Source organism: Hemiscyllium ocellatum, chromosome 46 (assembly GCF_020745735.1).
Source record: "Hemiscyllium ocellatum isolate sHemOce1 chromosome 46, sHemOce1.pat.X.cur, whole genome shotgun sequence".
NCBI lineage: Eukaryota > Metazoa > Chordata > Chondrichthyes > Orectolobiformes > Hemiscylliidae > Hemiscyllium > Hemiscyllium ocellatum.
The window spans coordinates 22,586,763-22,614,281 of NC_083446.1; the positions used below are offsets into that span (position 1 = coordinate 22,586,763).

Sequence of the window (27,519 nt, forward strand, 5' to 3'; positions counted from 1 at the left end):
CTGACACTCACTCCGTCACCATCACCCTGACGTCCTTACACTCGCTCCATCACCGTCAGCCTGAGCCCCTCACATTCACTCCATCGCCGTCAACCTGACCTTCTCGCATTCATTCCATCACCGTCAACCTGACCCCCTCACACTCGCGTCACCTCCAACACCCTGGCCCCCTCACACTTGTTCCATCACAGTCACCCTGACCCCCTCACACTCACTTCCCTCACACTCACTCCATCACAGTCACTCCAACCCTCTAACAATCACTCCATCACCGTCACCCTGACTCTGCCACACCCTCCTTCACCGTCACCCGGACCACCCTTACACTCACTCCATCAGTTTCACCCTGACCCCTTGACCTTCATTCCATCACCGTAAAACTGACTCCCTCATACTCACTCTATCACCATCACCCTGACCCCCTGACACTCACTCCATCACCATCGACCTGACCCTTTCATACTCACTGTATCACCGTCACCCTGACCCTCTCACCCTCACCCCATCACCATCATACTGGCCCGCTCACATTCACTCCATCACCGTCACCCTGACACCCTCACACACACTCCATCACCTATACCCTGGCCCACTCACACTCACTCCACCGACGTCACTCTGGCCCCCTCATACTCGCTCCATTACCATCACGCTGACCCCCTCTCACTTGCTCCATCACCTTCTCTCTGACCCTCTCGCACTCACTCCATCACTGTCATCCTGACCACAGACACTCACTCAATCACAGTCTCAATGACCCACTCTCGCTCACTCCATCACCATCATCCTGACTCCCTCACACTCACTCCATCACCGTCATCCTGACCCCCTCACACTCACTCCATGACAGTCACCCTGACCCCTCACTCTCGCACCTCCTCCATCGCCCTGAAACCCTGACACTCACTCCATCAATATTTCCCTGAACCCCTCACACTCACGCCATCACCGTCACCCTGACACCCTCACAAACACTCCATCACCGTCACCATGGCCCCTCACACTCACTCCATCATGGTCATCCTGACTCCCTAACACACACTCCTTCACTGTCACCCTGATGCTCTCACACTCACTCCATCTTCCTCATCCTAAACCCCTCACATTCACTCTATCTCTATCACCCTGACCCCTCGCACTCAATCCAACACCGTCACGCTGACTCCCTCACAGTCACTCCATCACCGTCACCCTGACCCCTCACACTAACTCCATCACCCTCACCCTGACCCCCTCACACTCACTGCATCGCCGTCACCCTGACCCTCTCGCATTCACTCCATCACCATCACCCTGACCCCCTCAGACTGGGTCCACCTCCACAACCCTGGCCCCCTCACACTTGTTCCATCACAGTCACCTTGATCCCCTCACACTCACTCCATCGCCGTCACCCTGACCCTCTCGCAATCACTCCATCACCATCACCCTGACCCCCTCACACTCGCTCCACCTCCATCAACCTGGCCCCTCACACTTGTTCCATCACAGTCACCCTGACCCGCTCACACTCACTCCATTACCGTCATCCTGACTCAGTCCACCTCCATGATCCTGACCCCCTCAAACCCTCTCCATCACCATCACCCTGACCCCTCACACTCGCTCCATCACAGTCACTCCAACCATCTAACACTCACTCCATCCCCGTCACACTGACTCTGTCACACCCTCCATCACCGTCACCCTGACCACCCTTACACTCACTCCATCAAGTTCACCCTGACTCCTTCGCATTCATTCCATCACCGTCACCCTGACTCCCTCACACTCACTCTATCACCATCAACCTGACCCACTGACACTGACTCCATCACCATCGCCCTGACCCTTTCATACTCACTGCATCACCATCACCCTGACCCTCTCACACTCACGCCATCACCATCATACTGACCCACTCACACTCACTCCATCGCCATCTCCATAAACCCCTCACATCCACTTAATCTCTGACACCCTGGCGCCCTCACACTCACTCCATCACCGTCATCCTGACGCCCTCACACTCACTCCATGACAGCCAGCCTGACCCCTCACACTTGCTCCATCTCCGTCATCCTGTCCCACTCTCACTCGCACCGCCTCCATCGCCCTGAACCCCTCACACTCACTCCATCACTATTTTCCTGACCCCCTCACACTTGCTCCATCACCTTCTCCCTCCCACTCTCTCACTCACTCCGTCAAAGTCTCCCTGACCCACTCTCACTCACGACATCACCATCACCCTGACCCCCCACACTCACTCCATCACCGTCGCCCTGACTCTCTCACACTCACTCCGTCACCATCACCCTGAACCCCTCACACTCGTTCCATCACATTCACTCCAACCCTCTAACACTCACTCCATCACCGTCACCCTGACTTGGTCCATCTCCATCACCCTGACTCACTCAAACTCACTCCATTACCATCACCTTGACCCCCTCACATTCACTCCATCACCGTCACCCAGACCCCCTTACACTCACTACTGTCACCCTGAACCCATCACACTCACTCCATCACCGTCACCCTGAGCACCTCATACTCACTCCATCACTGTCACCCTGAACCCCTCACACTCACTCAACCTCCTTCACCCTGAACCCCTCACACTCACTCCATCAACCTTGCCCTTAACCCCTCACACTCACTCCATTACCATCACCCTGAACCCCTCACACTCACTCCACTTCCGTCAACCTGAATCCCTCAAACCCACTCCATCTCCATCACCCTGACGACCACACACACACTCCATCACCATCACCCTGAGCCCCTCACACTCACTCCATCACCTTCACACTGACCCCCTCACTCTCACTCAATCACAGTCTCACTGAACCACTCTCACTCACTCCATCACCCTCATCCTGACCCCCTCACACTTGCTCCATCACGATCACACTGACCCCTTCACACTCGCTCCATCACCGTCATCCTGAACCCCTTGCACTCCTCCATCACTGTCGCCCTGACACCCGCTCTCTCGCTCCACCTCTTTCACCCTAACGCCCTCACAATCACTCCAACACCATTGCCCTAACACTTTTACTCTCACTCCATCGCCGTCACCCTGACCCCTTCACACTCACGCCATCACTGTCACCATGAACCGCTACTCACTCCACCTCCATCAACCTGAACCCCTCACACTCACTCCATCACCGTCACACTGAACTGCTCACATTCACTCCATCGCCGTCACCCTGACCACCTCACACTCGCTCCACCTCAATCACCCTAACCCCCTCAAACCCGCTCCATCACCATCACCCTGACCCTTTCACACTCACTGCATCACTGTCTCCCTGACTCACTCCATCACCGTCATCCTGAACCCCTCACACTCACTCCATCACTGTCTCACTGACCTCCTCACACTCGAGCCATCACCTTCATTCCGAACCCCTCACACACTACATCTCCATCACACTGACAACCTCACATACACTCCAAAACCGTCACCCTGACTCCCTCACAGTCACTCCATCACCATCACCCTGACCCCCTCACACTCACTCCATCACCGTCAACCTGACCTCCTCACACTCACTTCATCACGGTCATCCTGACTCAATCACACCCACTCCTTCACTGTCACACTGACGCTCTCACACTCACTCCATCTTCCTCATCCTAAACCCCTCACATTCACTCAATCTCCGTCACCCTGACCCCTCGCACTCAATCTATCACAGTCACCCTGAATCCCTCACACTCACTCCATCTTCGTCAACCTGACTCCCTCACACTCACTCCATCACCGTCAGCCTGACCTCCTCACACGCACTCTATTACTGTCACCCTGACCCTCTCACACTCACTCCATCACCTTCACCCTGGCCCCCTCACACTCACTCCATCTCCGTCAGCCTGACCCTTTCACACTCACTCCATCACTGTCTCCGTGACTTACTCCATCACCATCATCCTGAACCCCTCACACTCACTCCATCACTGTCTCCCTGACCTCCTCACACTCGCTCCATCACCGTCGCTCTGAACCCCTCACACTTCCTCCATCACCGTCTCTGTGACCCGCTCGCACTGACTCCATCACGGTCACACTGACTCCCTCACACTCAATCCTTCACTGTCACCATGAACCCCTCACACTCATGCCACCTCCGTCAACCTAAACCCCTCACATTCACTCAATCTCCGTCACCCTGCCCCCATCACACTCAATCCATCACCGTCACCCTGAACCGCTCACACTCACTCCATCTTCGTCACCATGAACGCATCACACTCACTCCATCACCGTCAACATGAACCCCTCACACTCACTCCACCTCCGTCACCCTGACCCCCTTACACTTACTCCATCAACCACGACCTGACCCCCTCACACTCACTCCATCATTGTCACCCTGAACCCCTCACACTCACTCAATCTCCGTCACACTGAACCACAAACATTCATTCCTTCAGCCTCTCGCTGACCCTCTCACACCCACTCCATCACCGTCACCCTGACTCCCTCACACTCACTTCAGCACCGTCAACCTGACCCCCTCACACTCACTCCATCACTGTCACCCTGACCCCCTCACACACTCCATCCAGGTCACCGTGAACCATTCACATTCACCCCATCTCTGTTATCCTGAAACCCTCCGAATCCCTCCATCACCGTTGCACGGACCCCCTCGCACTCACTCCATCACTGTCTCCCTGACCTCCTCACACTCCCTCCATCACTCTCTCTCTGACCCGCTTGCGCTCACTCAATCACCATCACCCTGACCCTCTCGCACTCACTCCATGACCGTCACCATGACTCCCCCACACTCACTCCATGACCGTCACCATGACTCCCCCACACTCACTCCATCACCGTCACCCTGACCCCCATTACATTCACTCCACCACCACTACCCTGATCCCCTCACACTCACTCCATCACCGTCACCCTGACTCCTTCACACCCTCCATCACCGTCGACCTGAACCCCTTACACTCACTCCATCACAGTCACTGCGATCCGTCACAATCGCTCCACCTCCATCACCCTGACCCACTCTCACTCGTTACACCTCCATCACCCTGAACCCCTCACACTCACTCCATCACTGTCACCCTGACCCCCTCACACTTGCTCCGTCACCTTCTCCCTCACCCGTTCACACTCACTCCATCACAGTCTCCCTGACCCACTCTCACTCACTCCATCACCGTCACCCTGACCACCTCACACTCACTCCATCACCATCACCCTGACCCCCTCGCACTCACTCCATCATGTCACCCTGACCCCCTCACACTTGCTCCATCACCGTCTCCCTGGCCCCCTCACTCAGTCAACCACTGTCACACTGGCGCTCTCACACTCACTCCATCTCCGTCACCCTGACTCGGTCACACCCTCCATCACCGTCACGCTGACCCTCTCACATTCACTCCAACACTGTCACCCTGACCCTCTCACATTCATTCCATCACCGTCACACTGACCCCCACACACTCGCTCCATCACTGTCACCCTGACTCCCTCACACTCACTCCACCTCCGCCACCCTGACTCCCTCGCACTCTCGCCATCACCGTCACCCTGACTCCCAAACACACATTCAATCACAGTCTCCCTAACACCGTACACTCACTCCATTACTGTTACCCTGACCCCCTCACTCTCGCTCCATCTCCATCACCCTGAACCTCTCACACTCACTCCATCTCCGTCACAATGAACCCCTCAAACTCACTCCATCTCCATCACAATGACCCCCTCACACTCACTCCATCACTGTCAGCATGACCCACTCACACTCACTCCATCTCCATCACCCTGACACCCTCACACTCGCTCCATCGCCGTCACAATGAACCCCTCCCATTCACTGCATCTCCGTCAACCTGAACCCCACACACTCACTCCATCACCGTCACCCTGACCACCTCACACTCGCACCACTTCCATTAGCCTGATCCCCTCAAACTCACTCCACCACCGTCACCTTGACCCCCTCACACTCACTACATCACTGTAACCCTGATCACCTCACACTTGCTCCATCACCGTCTCCCTGACCCCCTCACACTCATTCCACCTCCATTACCCTGACCCCCTCAAACTAAATACATCACCGTCACCTTGACCCCATCACACTCACTCAATCACTGTCACCCTGACCCCCTCACTCAATCAATCACTGTCACCCTGGCGCTCTCACATTCACTCCATCACAGTCTCCCTGACCCCTTACACACACTCTATCACTGTCACCCTGACCCCCTCACACTTGCTCCACCTCCATCACCCTGAACCCCTACACTCTCTCCATCACATTCACCCAGAACCCTTCACACTCACTCCTTCTCCGTCACCCTGACAACCTCACACTCGCTCGATCACTGTCATCCTGACCCTCTCACACTCACTCCATCACCGTCACCTGACTCCCTCACACTCACTCCATCACCGTAACCCTAACTCCCTCGCACTCTCGCCATCACCGTCACCCGGACCCCCTCACACTCCCTCAATCACCGTCACCCTGACCCCCTCACAAACACTTAATCACCATCGCCCAGACCCTCGAACATACATTCCATCAACGTCACCCTGACCCCCTCACACTCACTCCACCTCCATCACCCTGAACCCCTCACACTCGCTCCATCACCATCACCCTGACCCCCTCAAACTCACTCCATTACTGTCACCCTGAAACCCTCACACTCTCTCCATCGCAGTCACCCTGAACACTTCACACTCACTCCTTCTCCGTCACCCTGACACCATCACACTTGCTCCATCACCATAACCCTGACTCCCTCGCACTCTTGCCATCACCGTCGCCCTGACCACCTCACACTCACTCAATCACAGTCTCCCTTACCCCCTGACACTCACTCCATCACTGTCACCCTGATACCCTCACACTCGTCCACCTCCATCATCCTGACCCCCTCACACTCGCTCCACCTCCATCACCCTGAACCACTCACAGTCACTCCATCACCGTCACCCTGACAACCTCACACTCGCTCGATCACTGTCATCCTGACCCTCTCACACTCACTCCATCACCATCACCTGACTCCCTCACACTCACTTCATCACCGTAACCCTAACTCCCTCGCACTCTCGCCATCACCGTCACCCGGACCTCCTCACTCTCCCTCAATCACCGTCACCCTGACCCCCTCACAAACACTTAATCACCATCGCCCAGACCCTCGAACATACATTCCATCAACGTCACCCTGACCCCCTCACACTCACTCCACCTCCATCACCCTGAACCCCTCACACTCGCTCCACCTCCATCACCCTGAACCCCTCACACTCACTCCATCACCGGCACCCTGACAACCTCACACTCGCTCCATCACCATCACCCTGACCCTCTCACATTCACTCCATCACAGTCTCCCTGGCCCCCTTACACACACTCTATCACTGTCACCCTGAACCCCTCACACTTGCTCCACCTCCATTACCCTGAACCCCTACACTCTCTCCATCACATTCACCCAGAACCCTTCACACTCACTCCTTCTCCGTCACCCTGACAACCTCACACTTGCTCCATCACCGTCTCCCTGACCCCCTCACACTCATTCCAACTCCATTACCCTGACCCCCTCAAACTAAATACATCACCGTCACCTTGACCCCATCACACTCACTCCATCGCTGTCACCCTGATCCCCTCACACTCGCTCCACCTCCATCACCCTGAAACCCTCACACTCACTCCATCACAGTCGCCCTGAATCCCTCACAATCACTTCATCACCATCACCCTGACCCTCTAATACACACTCCATTACCGTCATACTGACCCCCTCACACTCAGTCAATCACTGTCACCCTGACGCTCTCACACTCACTCCATCTCGGTCACCCTGACCCCCTCACACTCATTCCATTGCCGTCATTCTGACCCTCTTACACTCTCTCCATCACCGTCTCCCTGACTCGGTCACACCCTCCATCACCGTCACCCTGACCCCCTCAAACTCACTCCATCACATTCGCCCTGACCCACTCACATTCACTCCATCACCGTCATGCTGGCCCCCTCACACTCACTCTATCACCGTCGCCCTGACGCCCTCACAGTCACTCCATCACTGTCACCCTGACCCCCTCACAAAAACTCCATCACCATCACCCTGATCCCCTCACACTCACACCATCACCATTTCACTGACCGCCGCACACTCACTCCATCAATGTCATCCTGACGCTCTCACACTCATGCATCACCATGACAATAAACCCCTCACATTCGCTCTATCACTGTCACCCTGATCCCCTCACACTCGCTTCACCTCATTCACCCTGAACCCCTCACACTCGCTCCAGCACCGTCACCCTGACCCCGTCACACTCACTTCATCTCTGACACCCTGACACCCTCACACTCACTCCATCACTGTCACACTGAACCCCTCACATTCACTCCATCACTGTCACTCTGACCCCCCTCACACTTGCTCCATCACCACACACTGACGCCCCTCACACTCACACCATCACTGTCCTCCTGACCCTCTCAGACTCACAAAATCACCGTCAACCTCAATCCCTTACACCCTCTCCATCTCCGTCATCCTGACACCCTCACACTTACTCCATCACCGTCGCCCTGACCCTCTCACACTCACACCATCACCGTCACCGTCACCCTGACCGACTCACACTCACTCCATCACCATCATCCTGATCCCCTCACACTCAATCCTTCACTGTCACCATGATACTCTCACATTCATCCATCACCATCACCCTGACCTCCTCACACTCACTCCATCTCAGTCATCCTAACACCCTCACACTCACTCCATCATGTCACACTGAACCCCTCATATTCACTCCATCACTGTCACCCTGACTCAGTCACACTCGCTCCATCACCACACCCTGATGCCACTCACACTCACACCATCACTGTCATCCTTCCCCCCTCAGACTCACAAAATCACCGTCAACCTCAATTCCTCACACCCTCTACATCTCCGTCATCCTGACATTCTCACACTTACTCCATCACCGTCACATTGAAACGCTTCCATTCACTCGATCACCGTCATGCAGACCCCCTCACACTCGCTCCATCTCCGTCACCCTGACTCGGTCACACCATCCATCACTGTCACCCTGACACCCTCACACTCACTCCATCACCGTCACCCTGACCCTCTCACATTCACTCCATCACAGTCTCCCTGACCCCCTCACACTCGTCCATCACCATCACCCTGACACCCTTACACTCGCTCCATCATTGTCACCCTGACTCTTTCACATTCACTCCATCACTGTCACCCTGACCCCCACACCCTCGCTCCATCATTGTCACCCTGAACCCCTCACACCCACTCCATCACCGTCACCTTGATTCCCTCACACTCACTCCATCACTGTTTCCCTGATCCCCTCACGCTCGCTCCATCACCGTCACTCTGAACCCCTCATGCACTCCATCTCCATCACACTGACAACCTCACACCCACTCTATCACCGTCACCCTGGCCCACTCACACTCACTCCATCGCCGTCACTCTGGCCCCCTCATACTCGCTCCATCAACATCACGCTGACCCCCTCACACTCACTCCATCACCGTCACCCTGACCCCCTCACAGTCGCTCCATCACTATCACCCTGACCCCCTCACACTCGCTCCATCACTATCACCCTGACCCCCTCACACTAGCTCCATCACCATCACGCTGATCCCCTCACATTTGCTCCATCACCTTCTCTCTGACCTTCTCGCACTCACTCCATCACTGTCACCCTGACCCCCTCACACTCACTCAATCAGAGTCTCTCTGACCCACTCTCTCTCATTCAATCACCATCATCCTTACTCCCTCACACTCACTCCATCATCGTCATCTTGACCATCTCACACTCACTCCATTGCTGGCTCAATAAACCCCTCACATTCACTCAATCTCCGTCAACCTGACCCCCTCACACTTACTCCATCACTGTCACCCTGACCCGCTCACACTTGCTCCATCATCGTCTCCCTGACCCCCTCACTCAGTCAATCACTGTCACCCAGGCGCTCTCACACACACTACATCTCCGTCACCCTGACTCGGTCACACCCTCCATCACCGTCACCCTAACACCTTCACAATCGCTCCATCACCATCTCAATGAACCCCTCACACTCACTCCATCTCCGTCACTCTAAACCCCTCACACACTCTATCTCCATCACACTGTCTCCTCACACTCACTCCATCACATTCTCCCTGACCCACTCTCACTCACTCCATCACCGTCACCCTGAATCCCGCGCATTCACTCCATCACCGTCACCCTGACAACCTCAAACTCGCTCCATCACTGTCACCCTGACCCTCTCACATTCACTCCAACTCCGTCACCCTGAGCCCCTTCCACTCACTCCATCACTGTCACCCTGACCCCCTTCCACTTACTCCATCACTATCGCCCTGGCCCCCTCACAATTGCACCACCTCTTTCACCCTGACTCCCTCACAATCAATTCATCACCATCGCCCTGACCTTCTCACACTTGCTCCACCTCCGTCACCCTGACCCTCTCGCACTCGCTCCATCACCATCACCCTGACCCCCTCACACTCGCTCCACCTCCATCACACTGAACCCCACACACTCGCTCCATCACCCTCATTCTGACCCACTCACATTCGCTCCAACACCGTCAACCTGACCCCCTCACAGCTGCTCGACCTCCATCACCCTGACCCCCTCAAGCTCAGTCAATCACAGTCACCCTGGCGCTCTCACACTCACTTCATCTCCATTACCCTGACTCGGTAACACCCTCCATCACCATCACCCTGACTCCCCTTACACTCACTCCATCAGCGTCGCCCTGACCCTCTCACATTCACTCCATCACCGTCACCCTGACCGCCTTACACTCACTCTATCACTGTCACACTGACCCCCTCACACTTGCTCCACCTCCATCACCCTGAACCCCTCACACTCTCTCCATCACATTCACCCAGAACCCTTCACACTCATTCCGTCTACGTCACCCTGACAACCTCACACTCGCTCCATCACCATCATCCTGACCCTCTCACACTCACTCCATCACCGTCACCCTGACTCCCTCACACTCACTCCATCACAATTACACTAACTCCCTCGCACTCTCGCCATCACCGTCACCCTGACCCCCTCACACTCACTCAATCACAGTCTCCCTGACCCCCTGACACTCATTCCAGCACTGTCACCCTGACCCCCTCACACTCGCTCCACCTCCATCACCCTGAACCTCTCACACTCACTCCATCACCGTCACCGTGACACGCTTTCTCTCACTCCATCACTGTCACCATACTCTGTCACACTCACTCCATCTCCGTCACCCTGACCCCCTCACGCTCATTCCACCACCGTCATTCCGACCCTCTTACACTCTCTTCATCACCGTCTCCCTGACTCGGTCACACTCTCCATCACCGTCACCGTGACCCCACTGACACTCATTCCATCACCGTCACACTGACCCCCTCAAACTCACTACATCACCTTCGCCCTGACCCACTCACATTCACACCATGACAATCACCCTGACCCCCTTCCACTCACTCCATCTCTGTCACCCTGACCCCCTCATACTCACTCCATCACAGTCGCCCTGAAGCCCTCACAATCACTCTATCACCGTCGCCCTGATGCCCACACACTCACTCCATCATTGTCACCCTGACACCCTCACAAACACTCCATCACCAATACCCTGATCCCCTCACACTCGCACCATCACCATTTCACCGACCCCCGCACACTCACTCCATCACTTTCACGCTGACCCGTTCACACTCGCTCCACCTCATTCACCCTGAACCATGCGCACTCACTCCACCTCCGTCACCGTGAACCCCTCACACTCGCTTCAGCACCGTCACCCTGACCCCCTCACACATACTCCATCACGGTCATCCTGACTCCCTCACACTCACTACATCCCTGTCACCCTGACCGACTCACACTCACTCCATCACCATCATCCTGATCCCCTCACACTCAATCATTCAATGTCATCCTGACCCCCTCAGACTCACAAAATCACCGTCAACCTCAATCCCTTACACCCTCTCCATCACCGTCATCCTGACCACCTCACACTCACTCCATCATCGTAACCCTGACCACCTCACATTCACTCCATCACCTTAATCCTGACCACCTCACACTCACTCCTTCACCTTCACCCTGAACCCTTCGCACTCCTCCATCTCCATCATCCTGACATTCTCACACTTACTCCATCACCGTCACACTGAAACGCTTACATTCACTCGATCACCATCATGCAGACCCCCTCACACTCGCTACATCTCCGTCACCCTGACTCAGTCACACCCTCCATCACCGTCACCCTGACATCCTCACACTCGCTCCATCACCGTCACCCTGACCGTCTCACATTCACTCCATCACAGACTCCCTGACTCCCTCACACTCGTCTATCACTGTCACCCTGACCCCCTTACACTTGCCCATCACCCTCTCTCTGACCCCCTCGCACTCCTCCATCACCGTCAGCCTGAAACACGCACACTCATTCCACCTCCGTCAACCTGAACCCCTCAAATTCACTTCATTTCCGTCAACCTGACCCCCTCATACTCACTCCATCAACCACGCCCTGACCCCCTCACACTCATTCCAGCACCGTCACCCTGGCGCCCTCACACTCGCTCCACTTCCATCACCCTGACCCCCTCAAACTAAATCCATCACCATCACCCTGACCCCCTCACACTCACTCCATCACTGTCACTCTGACGCTCTCACTCAATCAATCACTGTCACCCTGGTGCTCTCACACTCGCTCCATCACAGTCACCATGACCCTCTCACATTCACTCCATCACGGTCTCCCTGACCCACTCTCACTCACTCCATCACCGTCACGCTGCATCCCTCGCATTCACTCCACCACCTTCACCCTGACACCCTCACACTCGCTCCATCACTATCACCCGGACCCTTCCACATTCACTCCATCACCATCACCCTGACCCCCACACCTCGCTCCATCATTGTCACCCTGAACCCCTCACACTCACTCCATCACCGTCACAAAGACCCCCTCACAATCACTCCATCTCTGTCACCCTGACCCTCTCACACTCACTCCATCTCTGTCTCCCTGACTCACTCCTTCAACGTCTTCCTGACCCCCTCACACTCGCTCCATCACCGTCACTCTGAACCTCTCACACACTCCATCTCCATCACACTGACAACCTCACACCCACTCCATCACCGTCACCCTCGCCCACTCACGCACACTCCATCGCTGTCACTCTGGCCCCCTCATACTCGCTCCATCACCATCATGCTGATCCCGTCACACTCACACCATCACCGTCACCCTGACCCCCTCACACTCGCTCCATCAATATCACCCTGACCCCCCTCACCCTAGCTCCATCACCGTCATGCTGATCCCCTCACATTTGCTCCATCAAATTCTCTCTGACCTTCTCGCCCTCACTCCATCAGTGTCACCCTGACCCCCTCACTCTAACTCAATCAGAGTCTCTCTGACCCACTCTCTCTCATTCTATCACCCTCATCCTGACTCCCCCTCACTCAATCAATCACTGTCACCCTGGCGCTCTCACACTCACTCCATCTCCATCACCCTGACCCTCTCACATTCACTCCATCACAGTCTCCCTGACCCACTCTCACTCACTCCATCACCGTCACGCTGCATCCCTCGCATTCACTCCACCACCGTCACCCTGACCCACTTACACTCACTCCATCACCGTCACCCTGACCCCCACACCCTCGCTCCTTCACCGTCACCCTGACTCCCTCACACTCACTCCATCACTATTTCCCTGACCCCCTCACACTCGCTCCATCACCGTGACTCTGAACCCCGCACACACTCCATCTCCATCACACCGAAAACCTCACACCCACTCCATCACCGTCACCCTGGCCCACTCACACTCACTCCATCGCGGTCACTCTGGCCCCCTCATACTCGCTCCATCACCGTCACCCTGACACCATCACACTCACACCATCACTGTCACTATGGCGCCCTCACTCAATCAATCACTGTCACCCGGGCGTTCTCACACTCGCTCCATCACCGTTACCATGACCATCAAACATTCACTCCATCACAGTCTCCCTGACTCACTTTCACTCACTCCATCATCGTCACGCTGCATCGTTCGAATTCACTACACCACCCTCACCCTGACCCCCTTACACTCACTCCATCACCGTCACCCTGACCCCCTCACGCTCATTCCACCACCGTCATTCCGACCCTCTTACACTCTCTTCATCACCGTCTCCCTGACTCGGTCACACTCTCCATCACCGTCACACTGACCCCCTCAAACTCACTACATCACCTTCGCCCTGACCCACTCACATTCACACCATGACAATCACCCTGACCCCCTTCCACTCACTCCATCTCTGTCACCCTGACCCCCTCATACTCACTCCATCACAGTCGCCCTGAAGCCCTCACAATCACTCTATCACCGTCGCCCTGATGCCCACACACTCACTCCATCATTGTCACCCTGACACCCTCACAAACACTCCATCACCAATACCCTGATCCCCTCACACTCGCACCATCACCATTTCACCGACCCCCGCACACTCACTCCATCACTTTCACGCTGACCCGTTCACACTCGCTCCACCTCATTCACCCTGAACCATGCGCACTCACTCCACCTCCGTCACCGTGAACCCCTCACACTCGCTTCAGCACCGTCACCCTGACCCCCTCACACATACTCCATCACGGTCATCCTGACTCCCTCACACTCACTACATCCCTGTCACCCTGACCGACTCACACTCACTCCATCACCATCATCCTGATCCCCTCACACTCAATCATTCAATGTCATCCTGACCCCCTCAGACTCACAAAATCACCGTCAACCTCAATCCCTTACACCCTCTCCATCACCGTCATCCTGACCACCTCACACTCACTCCATCATCGTAACCCTGACCACCTCACATTCACTCCATCACCTTAATCCTGACCACCTCACACTCACTCCTTCACCTTCACCCTGAACCCTTCGCACTCCTCCATCTCCATCATCCTGACATTCTCACACTTACTCCATCACCGTCACACTGAAACGCTTACATTCACTCGATCACCATCATGCAGACCCCCTCACACTCGCTCCATCTCCGTCACCCTGACTCAGTCACACCCTCCATCACCGTCACCCTGACATCCTCACACTCGCTCCATCACCGTCACCCTGACCGTCTCACATTCACTCCATCACAGTCTCCCTGACTCCCTCACACTCGTCTATCACTGTCACCCTGACCCCCTTACACTTGCCCATCACCCTCTCTCTGACCCCCTCGCACTCCTCCATCACCGTCAGCCTGAAACACGCACACTCATTCCACCTCCGTCAACCTGAACCCCTCAAATTCACTTCATTTCCGTCAACCTGACCCCCTCATACTCACTCCATCAACCACGCCCTGACCCCCTCACACTCATTCCAGCACCGTCACCCTGGCGCCCTCACACTCGCTCCACTTCCATCACCCTGACCCCCTCAAACTAAATCCATCACCATCACCCTGACCCCCTCACACTCACTCCATCACTGTCACTCTGACGCTCTCACTCAATCAATCACTGTCACCCTGGTGCTCTCACACTCGCTCCATCACAGTCACCATGACCCTCTCACATTCACTCCATCACGGTCTCCCTGACCCACTCTCACTCACTCCATCACCGTCACGCTGCATCCCTCGCATTCACTCCACCACCTTCACCCTGACACCCTCACACTCGCTCCATCACTATCACCCGGACCCTTCCACATTCACTCCATCACCATCACCCTGACCCCCACACCTCGCTCCATCATTGTCACCCTGAACCCCTCACACTCACTCCATCACCGTCACAAAGAACCCCTCACATTCACTCCATCTCTGTCACCCTGACCCTCTCACACTCACTCCATCTCTGTCTCCCTGACTCACTCCTTCAACGTCTTCCTGACCCCCTCACACTCGCTCCATCACCGTCACTCTGAACCTCTCACACACTCCATCTCCATCACACTGACAACCTCACACCCACTCCATCACCGTCACCCTCGCCCACTCACGCACACTCCATCGCTGTCACTCTGGCCCCCTCATACTCGCTCCATCACCATCATGCTGATCCCGTCACACTCACACCATCACCGTCACCCTGACCCCCTCACACTCGCTCCATCAATATCACCCTGACCCCCCTCACCCTAGCTCCATCACCGTCATGCTGATCCCCTCACATTTGCTCCATCAAATTCTCTCTGACCTTCTCGCCCTCACTCCATCAGTGTCACCCTGACCCCCTCACTCTAACTCAATCAGAGTCTCTCTGACCCACTCTCTCTCATTCTATCACCCTCATCCTGACTCCCCCTCACTCAATCAATCACTGTCACCCTGGCGCTCTCACACTCACTCCATCTCCATCACCCTGACCCTCTCACATTCACTCCATCACAGTCTCCCTGACCCACTCTCACTCACTCCATCACCGTCACGCTGCATCCCTCGCATTCACTCCACCACCGTCACCCTGACCCACTTACACTCACTCCATCACCGTCACCCTGACCCCCACACCCTCGCTCCTTCACCGTCACCCTGACTCCCTCACACTCACTCCATCACTATTTCCCTGACCCCCTCACACTCGCTCCATCACCGTGACTCTGAACCCCGCACACACTCCATCTCCATCACACCGAAAACCTCACACCCACTCCATCACCGTCACCCTGGCCCACTCACACTCACTCCATCGCGGTCACTCTGGCCCCCTCATACTCGCTCCATCACCGTCACCCTGACACCATCACACTCACACCATCACTGTCACTATGGCGCCCTCACTCAATCAATCACTGTCACCCGGGCGTTCTCACACTCGCTCCATCACCGTTACCATGACCATCAAACATTCACTCCATCACAGTCTCCCTGACTCACTTTCACTCACTCCATCATCGTCACGCTGCATCGTTCGAATTCACTACACCACCCTCACCCTGACCCCCTTACACTCACTCCATCACCGTCACCCTGACCCCCTCACGCTCATTCCACCACCGTCATTCCGACCCTCTTACACTCTCTTCATCACCGTCTCCCTGACTCGGTCACACTCTCCATCACCGTCACCGTGACCCCACTGACACTCATTCCATCACCGTCACACTGACCCCCTCAAACTCACTACATCACCTTCGCCCTGACCCACTCACATTCACACCATGACAATCACCCTGACCCCCTTCCACTCACTCCATCTCTGTCACCCTGACCCCCTCAAACTCACTCCATCACAGTCGCCCTGAAGCCCTCACAATCACTCTATCACCGTCGCCCTGATGCCCACACACTCACTCCATCATTGTCACCCTGACACCCTCACAAACACTCCATCACCAATACCCTGATCCCCTCACACTCGCACCATCACCATTTCACCGACCCCCGCACACTCACTCCATCACTTTCACGCTGACCCGTTCACACTCGCTCCACCTCATTCACCCTGAACCATGCGCACTCACTCCACCTCCGTCACCGTGAACCCCTCACACTCGCTTCAGCACCGTCACCCTGACCCCCTCACACATACTCCATCACGGTCATCCTGACTCCCTCACACTCACTACATCCCTGTCACCCTGACCGACTCACACTCACTCCATCACCATCATCCTGATCCCCTCACACTCAATCATTCAATGTCATCCTGACCCCCTCAGACTCACAAAATCACCGTCAACCTCAATCCCTTACACCCTCTCCATCACCGTCATCCTGACCACCTCACACTCACTCCATCATCGTAACCCTGACCACCTCACATTCACTCCATCACCTTAATCCTGACCACCTCACACTCACTCCTTCACCTTCACCCTGAACCCTTCGCACTCCTCCATCTCCATCATCCTGACATTCTCACACTTACTCCATCACCGTCACACTGAAACGCTTACATTCACTCGATCACCATCATGCAGACCCCCTCACACTCGCTACATCTCCGTCACCCTGACTCAGTCACACCCTCCATCACCGTCACCCTGACATCCTCACACTCGCTCCATCACCGTCACCCTGACCGTCTCACATTCACTCCATCACAGTCTCCCTGACTCCCTCACACTCGTCTATCACTGTCACCCTGACCCCCTTACACTTGCCCATCACCCTCTCTCTGACCCCCTCGCACTCCTCCATCACCGTCAGCCTGAAACACGCACACTCATTCCACCTCCGTCAACCTGAACCCCTCAAATTCACTTCATTTCCGTCAACCTGACCCCCTCATACTCACTCCATCAACCACGCCCTGACCCCCTCACACTCATTCCAGCACCGTCACCCTGGCGCCCTCACACTCGCTCCACTTCCATCACCCTGACCCCCTCAAACTAAATCCATCACCATCACCCTGACCCCCTCACACTCACTCCATCACTGTCACTCTGACGCTCTCACTCAATCAATCACTGTCACCCTGGTGCTCTCACACTCGCTCCATCACAGTCACCATGACCCTCTCACATTCACTCCATCACGGTCTCCCTGACCCACTCTCACTCACTCCATCACCGTCACGCTGCATCCCTCGCATTCACTCCACCACCTTCACCCTGACACCCTCACACTCGCTCCATCACTATCACCCGGACCCTTCCACATTCACTCCATCACCATCACCCTGACCCCCACACCTCGCTCCATCATTGTCACCCTGAACCCCTCACACTCACTCCATCACCGTCACAAAGAACCCCTCACATTCACTCCATCTCTGTCACCCTGACCCTCTCACACTCACTCCATCTCTGTCTCCCTGACTCACTCCTTCAACGTCTTCCTGACCCCCTCACACTCGCTCCATCACCGTCACTCTGAACCTCTCACACACTCCATCTCCATCACACTGACAACCTCACACCCACTCCATCACCGTCACCCTCGCCCACTCACGCACACTCCATCGCTGTCACTCTGGCCCCCTCATACTCGCTCCATCACCATCATGCTGATCCCGTCACACTCACACCATCACCGTCACCCTGACCCCCTCACACTCGCTCCATCAATATCACCCTGACCCCCCTCACCCTAGCTCCATCACCGTCATGCTGATCCCCTCACATTTGCTCCATCAAATTCTCTCTGACCTTCTCGCCCTCACTCCATCAGTGTCACCCTGACCCCCTCACTCTAACTCAATCAGAGTCTCTCTGACCCACTCTCTCTCATTCTATCACCCTCATCCTGACTCCCCCTCACTCAATCAATCACTGTCACCCTGGCGCTCTCACACTCACTCCATCTCCATCACCCTGACCCTCTCACATTCACTCCATCACAGTCTCCCTGACCCACTCTCACTCACTCCATCACCGTCACGCTGCATCCCTCGCATTCACTCCACCACCGTCACCCTGACCCACTTACACTCACTCCATCACCGTCACCCTGACCCCCACACCCTCGCTCCTTCACCGTCACCCTGACTCCCTCACACTCACTCCATCACTATTTCCCTGACCCCCTCACACTCGCTCCATCACCGTGACTCTGAACCCCGCACACACTCCATCTCCATCACACCGAAAACCTCACACCCACTCCATCACCGTCACCCTGGCCCACTCACACTCACTCCATCGCGGTCACTCTGGCCCCCTCATACTCGCTCCATCACCGTCACCCTGACACCATCACACTCACACCATCACTGTCACTATGGCGCCCTCACTCAATCAATCACTGTCACCCGGGCGTTCTCACACTCGCTCCATCACCGTTACCATGACCATCAAACATTCACTCCATCACAGTCTCCCTGACTCACTTTCACTCACTCCATCATCGTCACGCTGCATCGTTCGAATTCACTACACCACCCTCACCCTGACCCCCTTACACTCACTCCATCACCGTCACCCTGCCACCCTCACACTCGATCCATTACAGTCACCCTGACCCATTCACATTCCCTCCATCACCGTCACGCTGACCCCCACATCCTCGCTCCATCATTGTCAACCTAAATACCTCACACTCACTCGATCTCCGTCACCCTGACTCCTTCACACTCGCTCCATCACCGTCACCCTGACTCCCTCACACTCACACTGGACAAAAAGTGACCCATCTATAGTAATCGTACTGCAGTGATCCCAGTCAATATTTGGATATTGTCTTGAGTGTTGCATAGTTTTTCATTGTCCCAGAATCCAGATGAAGTTTGTATTCCTCACCAACGGGAGCGAGAATTCTTTCAATGTCTCAGATGAGTTCCTGTCCCGAGAACATCAGAGTCAATGTCCCGTCCTCTACTCGGCCCGAGATTTCACACTTCTTCATTCTCCTCTGATTCCATTTCCCAAAGAGTTTCTCAAGATTTCCAAAGCTGGATCCTGGATTATGCGGTTTGCTTCCTAAACATATTTCCAACTGCCAATTGACAAAATTTTCACAGTATCTCTTCACAATTCTCTGGCTTGCACCATGTCCAGGCATGAGAAGTCCCGTTTGGTGGAGAGATTCCCGAGGCTGGTGAATTTCACTTTGGAACAAAGATGGTTAAGTGGCAATTTACTGCGGTTGTTTGTAATGATGGGAGAGGGAGCGGTGGGGAATGAGCACTTTGACGTGCAGGAAGAAGTGTTGCCACTGATCAGAGTCAGTGAACAGGAATCTAATGAAAAGCAGCACTTCCGCTCAGGACGTTCAATAACAACTGCAGAAACCCGATGTGACGAGCAGTGTATCTGGAAAGAGAAGCAGAGATAACGTTTTAAACATGGAAGGTTTGCGATGACGAACTCGAGTTTCCCACGTCTCATCAAATGACCGACCGGGCTTTCAAAGGAGGCTTTCTGAACTTTGACCAAGCAATGCTACAACAGGAAGGAATTCAGAACGTAGTCAACAGGATTCGAACCTACGTGGGGAAACCCCAATGGACTTCTAATCCATCGCCTTAACCACTCAGCCATGACTACCGAAGTCACCTGTGATCTCATTTCAAGCTGTCGCTGACGTGATGGGCTCAAGGCTTCCATCACCTTTCATACCTTTGCTGTCATTTGAAAGGTGCTGGACACCAATGTAAAAGAACAAAAGCACAAAGTTAGGAAAAGATATTTGCTGCTAAACTTAGTCAAAATTATTTATTGAAAGGAAAATCACACTTGGCAGTTTGCTAGATCTCTTTGCGAAAATGACCAACAGAGCTTATCAAGGGAGATATTGATCTGAGTTCTTGGACGTGAAACAATCAAAAGTTAGTGACATATTCTGCCGAACGAAATGGTCTTTCCCGATGGATACAATGAAAGAGATGATTCCCAATAAAAGACAGACATTAAGTCGCATGTAGATATATTTCAATGTGATAAGATTCTCTTTCAGTCCCCAATCACCCCAGAGATGGATGGGGTGAGTTAATTTTCTTCACTCTTCAACTCCTCAGCATGGAGGAACAGACATGAAACCGCTAGAGATGGAGTTGTTGAGTTGGGAACCAGCGACACTGAAGAAACTAAGTAAAAGTGAGGACTGCAGATGGTGGAAACCAGATTTTAGATCAGAGTGATGCTGGAAAAGCACAGTCGGTCAGGCAGCATCCGAGGAGCAGCAAAGTCGACGTTTCTGTTGCCAGGCTTGATGTGTTCCGCAAACTATTTTCGTTTTTGGCTCAGATTTCCAGCAACTGCAGCTGTTTGTTTTATGTTAACCTTCATAATGTTTTGGACAAAACCAATGACCTGCTTGCATCGGAAAATCCGCAGAAGTACTGGTACACCAATATGTTTGCTGAGCAAGACAACCGTTCCATGAGCGGGAATAGGATCCGGGCCACGCTGCTTAGAATATCGCAACCTCACAAGTAAATAACAAGACAAGGCGATAGATACTATCGTATGTGGTCGAAATAAAACCCCCTTTCTGAACATTTTCGTTGCAGATTATTTTCAACTTGTCTTCGAAGATTTACAAAGTGGGAAAAGGCCATTCTGCCCATTCTGCATTGCGGCTAAACAGAGAGCCATCTATTCAAGTCGCAGTTTCCAACTTTGGCTCAAAGTCTTGTGTGTTCTAATGTTTCCAGGGCAAATGTCAATGAGGTTATCCTGTGTTCTTAAATGGCACAATAATGGGGCAGAAGTATGACATTTTCACAACGAATTGTAACTCTTTTGAGGAGCTCATGCTCATTTCCACCCACAGAGGGAGACACCCGAGACTGACAGAAGTGTCCGTTGTGGTGAGCTGAAATTTGAAATGGACAATAGAACAGACACTAGTTTGCACTGTGGTTGTAATTTGCACTTGTGTTAGGAAGTCCTTGCTGGCTTTTCAAGGTTACTAACGGTACAATACATCTACACTTTCATAATACCATAATAAGACAAATTATTTAACGGATATTTCATCGTTCCTGGCAAATGGGATGAGATTAGTTTAGGGTAACTGATCAGCATGGATGAGTTGGATTGAACGGTCTGTTTCTGTGCATCACATCTCTCTGACTCAATGACTCTAAATGTTCTTACTATGTATGCCTAAAAATCACCAGATTATCCGTACATACCAAACAACTGGGTTATCTTGAAATGACTTCATTGGATCCTCTTTTGAATGTGGCTGATGTATTTTTCATAACAAATGGCATAAATCTAAATTGATACAGTCTATTCGGTGTTACAAAACGCAAAATTGTTTTTGCTCTTTGAGATAAGGTGCGTGCGAGCAAATATATGTGTGCCCCATGTTCTCAATACAGTCAGACAGTCTTCCAAATGTGGAATCAGGTATGAATCAGATTTTGTATCTGCACTGACATAAACGATGTGCACCACCTGGTTTTGACACCATTATTACGGGTGAGCTCCAGTCACTGCAACTTACTTTGATTATGTTGTTTTGGAGCATGTGTTCAATCTCATTTGTTAACAAATGTGCCAATGTTAGAAGGCCGTGATGAATTTTCAATGCACCAAAAGGTAGTGTTGCCTAATACGCTTGTTGGACTTCCACCTTATGTTGCGTGATTTTTAACATTAGACTATTAAGTCTACAAGGATGTTGCTTAAGTTGAACACTACTTTATCATTTTCCTACATCATGCATAATTAGAATATTATTTCAACGTTTATTTGCATATATTTCCCTATGCGATACTAATAATTGTTTCGAGTCTTGTTTGATTTCCTACTGGAAGGTAACTCAAGAATTTAACCCAATTTTTGACAATAACCTCATTGAACAATCTAATCTAAGGTATCTCCACTTGAGAATACTCTGAACTCTGTTCTTCAGTATGTGCTGTATCCAGTAACTTAGTCTCCTTTTGTTTTATTTTCCTGTCAAAATACATTTTGAGCATAGTAACATGACACACTCTGTGAGACTACTTTCTGCCTGGAGTCCTTGTCAAATAGTTCATCTCACTCAATCTCCTTTCGACTCAATTAACTTGTGTAGCTTTCTTAGCCAATCCTTCGAGGCTGCTATTGTGGCAGAGGAAGACTATTCAACCACTCAGGATTGCTAGCCTCGAGTACAACATTCATTTTCTCTAAAACACAAAATAGAATCAAGTTTACGTAATTGAGCACAGAAGGAGCCCTTTTAAAGCTTCAACACTAAGGTAGTAAAAACTAGGGATAACTGTGTAAATGTAGGGTTTGAAAAGCTGTAATTAGTGGAGAGCCACAGATACCAGTGAAGGCTGCTCAACAAATTACAATCTTTCTGAATGATTTGGATGAGGGCAGTTAATTTATTGTGTTCAATTAACTCATGCATCAAGGTAGTCATTCAATAAGTTGTCAAGTGGAGTATGAGACTCTCCAGTGGGACATAGGCAGGGGAAGTGAGTGAACAAGCAGTCATCAGAAACAGTAGCATTACATACGTTATGGGAACTTGAATATTATGTCACGAAGGATCAAACAACAGTACAAGATTGAAATGGAGAGACATACCACAACTTGGTGATCCAGAGAGATTTGTCTGTCCTCATTCACAAAAAAATGTTATCATGCAGATAGAGGAAGTGTCAGAAGATAATGAAATAATGCTTTGTTTCTGCTAAAGCATTGAAATTACAAAGAGTCGTTTTCTTTGTGCATTGTGCAGTTTGATCTCCTTAACTGAAGTAAATAGACAAAATTACTTTAGAAACAGCAGAGGCATGGTCTCACTCACTTACACACACACACACACACACACACACACACACACACACACACACACACACACACACACACACACACACACACACACACACACACACACACACACACACGTGGTCTCACTCTCTCTCACACCCACAGCTGCATTGTCTTACTATCTCTTTCACACACACAGAGGCATGGTCTCGCTCTCTATCACACACACCCAGACGGAAGCATGGACTCTCTCTCTCACACACACGCAGAGAGGCATGGTCTCACTATCTCTCACACACACAGAGGTGTGGTCTCACTCTCTCTCATGCACACACAGGCATGGTCTCTCTCTCTCTCTCTCACACACACACACACACACACACATACACAGGCATGGTCTCACACTCTCTCACACACACAAAGAGAGGCGTGGTCTCACTCTCTCTCACTCACACAGGCATGGTCTCAATCTCTCTCACACACACAGATTCATGGTCTCACTCTCTCACACACACACAGAGAGGCATGGTCTCTCTCTGTCTCTCTCTCTCTCTCTTTCTCTCTCACACACATCCAGAGGCATGGTCTCACTCACCCACACACGACATGAAAACTCAACTCATCACCCGAAGTGTTTGTGTTTGGATGTTGCTGAGAAATTGTCTGTCTCTCTGAGAGGGCAAAACCTGGGATCTTGCTGTGCGATCTCCCTTTGAAATATTTTCCTGTTCAGCCTTCCCACGAATGCTGCCTCTTTCCTCCCAAAGCGATCTTCCTAGCCGCTTAAGGATTCAGGCCCCCAGCCTGACCCCACAGCCATTCACACATTGCCCCCAGCCTGACCGTCACTGCCATCGACACACTGACCCAACCTGATGGTCACCTCTGTCCGCACTCCGCCCCCAGCCTGACACTCACTGCCATCGGCACAGGGCCCCCAACCTGATCCTCACCACTGTCCACACTCTGCCCCCAGCCTGACCCCCACCACTGTCAACACACAGTCCCCAGCCTGATCCTCACCGCCGTCCACACACTGCCCCCAGCCGGACCCTCACCACATCCACACACCACCACCAGCCTGATTCTTAGTGACCCCGACTCCGGACTCGGTCCAACGCAGCCCTACCTCCCAACCCCATCCAACACTGCCACTACCCCAACGCCGTCCAACACTGCCCTCTTCCCAACCCGGTCCAACACCGCCCCCTCCCCTTCCCCGTCCAACATCGCCCTCTCTCCTTCCCCTTCCCACACCACGCCCTTACCCAAAGCCCGTCCAACACTGACCCCTCCTCAAAACCTGTCCCACACCGCCCCTCCCCAACCTCGTCCAACACTGATTCCTCCCCCAAACCCGTGCAACTCCGCCCCCTCCACAAACCCATCTAACACCGTCCACTCCCCAATCCTGTCCAACACCACCACTCCCCCACCCACGTCCAACACCGACCACTCCCCCAACCCCGTCCAACACCGCCCCTCCCCCAACCCCGTCCAACACTGACCCCGCCCCAAACCCGTGCAACCCCGTCCGTCCCCCAAACCCATCCAACCACCGCTCCCTCCCTAAACCCCGTCGAACACCGTCCTTCCCCAATCCCTCCAATACTGGCCCCTCCCCCAAACTCATGCAACACCGTCCCTCCCCATCATCCAACACCACCCCTTTCACCAGCACTGTTAAACACTGCCCCTGCCCACAACCCTGTCAAACACTGACCCCTCACCCAAAACCTCCAACATCACCCTCTCCGCCAACCCCGTCCAACACTGACCCCTTCCCCAACCCCGCCCAAAACCGCCCCCTCCCCAACCCCGTCCAAAACCGCTTCCTTCCCCAACCCGGTCCAATAACGCTCTCTCCCTTCAACCCCGTTCAACAGCACCCCATTCCCTAACCCGTCCAACACCGCTACCCCCAACCCCATTCAAATCCGCCCCTCCCCAGCCCTGTCCAACACCACCCACTCCCCCAACCCTGTCTGACAACGACCCCTCCCCAACCTTGTCTAACACGGAGCCCCTCCCCAAATCCATGCAACACCGACCCTCCACTAAACCCGTCCAACACCGCCCCCTCCTCCAAACCCATCCAACACTGCACCCAACCCAACACCCTCCAACAGCACCCCTTCCCCAGACCCGTTCAACACTGCCCCCGCCCACAACCCTGTCCAACACTGACCCTTCCCCGAAACCCGTCCAACACCATCGACTCCCCACCTCTCTCTCACCCCCTCTCTCTTTCTCACCCCTCTCTCTGTCTCAACCTCCCTCTCCCCTCTCTCTCTCACACATCCCTCAGACTCTCTCTCTCACTCCCTCTCTCTTCGCAGCCCTCTCTCTCAACCCCTCTCTCTGAGCCCCTTTCTCTCACACACCTCTATCTCTCTCACCCCCTCTCACAACCTCTCTCTCTCACCCCCTCTTTCTCACCCCCTCCCTTTCTCACACCCCTCTTTCCCTCTCACCCCTCTATCTCTCTCACCCCTTCTCTCTCTCACCACCCTCTCTCACTCTCACCCCCTCTGTCTCTCACCATCCTCTCTCTCATACCCTCTCCCTCTCACTACCCCCTCTCTCTCACCTCCTCTCTCTCACCCCCTTCACCCCCTCTCTCTGACTCCCTTCTCTCTCTCAAACACACCACTCTATCTTTCTCACCCCCTCACTCTCTCACACCCTTCTCTCACCCCTTCTCTCTCTCATCACCCTCTTGCTCTCTTACCCACCTCTCTCAACCCCTCTCTCTCACTCACTCCCGTCTCTTTCTGATCACCCTCTCTTTCACCCCACCTCTCTCTCACCACTCTCTCTCTCACACCTCTCTCTCACACCCCTCTCTCTCAACCCCCTCTATCTCTCTCGCCCCCTCTCCGTCTCACTCCTCCGTCAACCCTATCTCTCTCACCCCTCCCTCTGTCTCGCACACCCCTCTATCTCTCTCACCCCCTCTATCTCACCCCTCTCTCTCCCATCCCCTCTCTCTAACCCCCTCCCTCTCTCGCCCTCTCTCTCACCGCTGTCTCGCACTCTTACACCCCTCTCTCAACCCCTCTCTCTCTCACCCCCATCTCTTTCTCACCAACATCTCTCTCTCTCTTATCCCTCTCTCTAAACCCCCTATCTCTCTCACCGCTCTCTCTCTCTTACCACCTCTTTCTCACCCCCCTTATCTCCTCCCTCTGAATCCCCTTCTCTCTCACACACCCCTCTATCTCTCTCACCCCCTCTCTCTCTCACCTCTCTCTCTCATCCCCTCTCTCTCTCACCCACCTC

The 27,519-nt window shown here is 53.7% G+C and overlaps 1 non-coding gene across 1 annotated transcript; it reads right to left on the reverse strand.

Annotated features, from left to right (window-relative positions):
* Window positions 1–20,981: 20,981 nt before the first annotated feature.
* Window positions 20,982–21,063, reverse strand: trnas-aga (transfer RNA serine (anticodon AGA)). Its single transcript has one exon. It is a non-coding gene; the product is annotated as a tRNA-Ser (tRNA).
* Between the last annotated feature and the right edge of the window lie 6,456 nt (window positions 21,064–27,519).